The sequence below is a fragment of the Leptonychotes weddellii genome, chromosome 4, assembly GCF_054177405.1.
Source record: "Leptonychotes weddellii isolate Sample4059 chromosome 4, ASM5417740v2, whole genome shotgun sequence".
Lineage (NCBI taxonomy): Eukaryota > Metazoa > Chordata > Mammalia > Carnivora > Phocidae > Leptonychotes > Leptonychotes weddellii.
The window spans coordinates 65,400,216-65,403,678 of record NC_138372.1 but is presented as its reverse complement, the minus strand read 5'-3'; the positions used below and the strand labels follow the sequence as shown (position 1 = coordinate 65,403,678).

At 38.8% G+C, this 3,463-nt stretch overlaps 1 long non-coding RNA gene across 1 annotated transcript; it reads right to left on the bottom strand.

Annotated features, from left to right (window-relative positions):
• On the bottom strand, positions 1–3,463 carry LOC145721303 (uncharacterized). Its single transcript, XR_014144951.1, has 2 exons — positions 2,390–3,463; positions 1–2,330 (listed from the first exon to the last, which is right to left on the bottom strand). It is a non-coding gene; the product is annotated as an uncharacterized LOC145721303 (long non-coding RNA).

The following is a 3,463-nucleotide window of genomic DNA, read 5'->3' as shown; positions in this document are numbered from 1 at the left end:
TCAAGAAAATCTTCTGAACTTGTTAAGATCAGTGAGAACCTGTGGTATTTGCACCCTTCTTCCTTCCCTCTCAGCTCGGTGAGAGAGACCTCCACTCCAGACTGAGAGCTGAGAACACAGAGCCCTCTCTCCCCACAGGTGAGAGGAGAGACGTCTCCATTGTTCATTCTGCCCCCAGCCACCTGTTGCTGAGACTAAATTCTGGGCAAGTGTGTCTGAAAAGTGGGGCTCCCCTCTTCCACCCAGCCTCACTTGTATGGGACAGAGGCTCTTTGAGACACTTTGATCACTGCACCAAGAAGAATATGGGGCCCTGAACACCCTTCCCCTAGCTCATGGGATGGGGGTTCTAGCCAGAAGAGGCAAGCCAAAAGGACCTGAGGCTACAGTCTCCCCTTCAACTAACATTCACCAGCTAAAGCAAAGACATCACTTTAGGAGGAGCTCACCATTTTCCCTGCCCCCAGCTACAGAACCAAGCCTCAGATTTTGCCCCGGGGGAGAAGCAGGCTACAGAACAAAGAGCTTCAAATTCCTCACCCAAGAATTGACTTCATTTGCAACTGTAGTGTAAAGAAGTTCAAGTCTAAAGGTGCTCTCAAAAACAGTGGAGGTTGTCATGAAAAGCAATTAGGAAAAGATTGGTAGATTAGGCTAAACTTTAGGCAGCCAGCTTGAAAAAGGAAGAAGTAAAACTACCCCTGTTGACACCTAACATGATCTTATATATATAAAATCCTGAGGAATCCACTAAAAAATAATTAAACCTAATAAAAAGAGTTCACAAGGTTTTAGGATACAAGACCAATATCAAAAAATCAATTGCATTTCTATATACTTGCAATGAACAATCTGAAAGTGAAATTAAGAAAAACAATTCCACTTACAATAACATCAGAAAGAATAAAATATTTAGGAATAAATTTAATAGAAGTGCAAAGCTAATGCTCTGAAAATGACAAAACATTGTTGAAATTAAGAGCTAAATAAATGGAAAAATCTCTCATGTTCATTGATTAGAAGACTTAATAGTATTAAAATGGTGATACTTCCCAAATTGATCTACAGATTCAATGCAAAATCTATTAGAATCTCAGCTGACTTCTTTGTAGAAATTGACGAACTGATTCTAAAATTCATATCGAATTACAAGGATCCCCCAGTATCCAAAATACTGAAAAAGAGAAACAAAGTTGGAGGACTGACACTTCCCAATTGCAAACTTCAAAAGCAACAATAATTAAAATAGCGTGGTACTGACATAAGGATAGACATATAGATCAATAGAATAGAACTGAGAGTCCAGAAATAAATCTATGTTTTTATAGTCAACCGATTTTCAGCTAGGGTGTGAAAGAATATATAATGAGGGGAAAGGATAGTTTTCTCAACAAATGCTGCTGGGACAACTGGATACCCACCTCAAAAGAATAAAGTCAGACTCTTCCCTCACACCATATACAAGAATTGACTCGAGGGGCACCTAGGTGACTCAGTTGGTTAAGCGTCTGCCTTCGGCTCAGGTCATGATCTCAGGGTCCTGGGATTGAGCCCCACGTCTGGGCTCCTGCTCAGTGGGGAGCCTGCTTCTCCCTCTGCCACTCCCCCCTCTCATGCTCTCTCTCTCTCAAATAAATAAAATCTTTTAAAAATAAATTAATTTAAAAAATGAACTCAAAACGGGTCAGATATCTAATGAAGAGGAAAAACATGAAAGTTCTTAGAAGAAAACAGGAACAAATCTTCATGACCTTGAATTTGGCAATGGATTCTTAGATATGACCCCAAAAGCACAAGCAACAAAAGAAAAAAAAAAGAGATGAATTGGACTTCCTCAAAATTGAAAACTATGTGTTTCAAAGGATACCATCCAAGAAAGTTAAAAGACAGTTCACCAAACGAGAGAAAATATATACAAATCATTTATCTGATAAGGTATTACATTTAGAATATATAAAGAACTCTCATAACTCAATAATAAAAAAAGACAAATAACCCAATTTTAACATGGTGAAAGAATCTGAAGAAGCATCTCTCCAGAGAAGTTACACTGGTGACCAATAAACATATGAAACATCATTAGTTATCAGGGATCAACATCTCTGATGCAAATCAACATCACCAGGAGATACCACTTCATACCCATTAGAATGAGGAGAATTAAAAAGTCAGATAATAAAAATATTGGCAAGGATGTGGAGAATCAGAACCCTCATACATTGCCACTGGGAATGTAAAACGCAGCCGCTTTGGAAAACAGTCCGGCAGTTCCTTAACATGTCAACATGCAGTTACCATATGACCCAGCAGTTACCCTCCTAGGTATATACCTAAGAGAAATGAATGCCTATGTCCATATGACCCAGCAGTTACCCTCCTAGGTATATACCTAAGAGAAACGAATGCCTATGTCCAACAAGAACGCTTGTTGCAGCATTATTCAAAATAACTGAAGGGTAGGAACAACCCCAATGTACACCAAGTGATGAGTGGATAAACAAAATGTGTTAGCTCCACACAATGGAGTATTATTGAGCCATAAAAAAGAGTGGAGTATTGATACACGCTACAACATGAAGGAACCTTGAAAACATTATACAAAGGGAAAGAAGCCAGTCACCAAAGACCACGTATTGTATGACTGCATGTATGTGAAATTCCAGAATAGGCAAATCAGTGGAGACAGAAAGATTACTGGTTGCTCAGGCAGAGAAATAGAGGGAGTGACAGCTTGGGAATAGAAGGTTTCTCTTAGACAGAATGAAAGTGTTCTAAAATCAATTGTGGTGGTGACTGATATATCTGCATATATGCTTAAAACCCTCGAGTTGTATACCTTAAATGGGTGATTGGTACATGAATGATATCCCAATAAAACTTTTTTAAATAACCGTAATAATACTCTTTGTCCTATTCATATCTCAAAGGGTGGTTGGGAACTTCGAATGAAAGAATTTATGTGAAAGTACTTGGTACCCTATGCCGTGCTATACAAATGTAGCCTATTATATTCCTGAATGGGACCAATCAGCTTTTCCACCAGCACCTGTCAGTGCAGAACTCATAAGCTGTCATTCCTGAAACTACCTTAACCCCCAATTAGATTTCCTTTTCTTCAGTAGTTAAAATTCATTGACAAATTCATTCATTTCACCCTTGAAATAGCTTTGCATAATAGTTGCTTGTGGAATGCTTCTTACCATCACAGCCTTCTTTTAAAAGAGGAAATAACGTTTCTTTTGTATGTTTTTCTAAAATTCAGCTCAAGTGTGCATAATTACCACACATACCAAGTTCCTCGCTGCATCAACCATGAAGTCCGCATGGTGTGTATAATAATGTGCTAACTGGTAATCATTCCTTTCCTCTCAAGTTCCCAAACCCCTCATTATATTTTGGCCATCGCTATGCTCTTCTGAGCCGTGGTGAACAGTAGTCTGAATAAGCAAAAGGAGATGAGAAA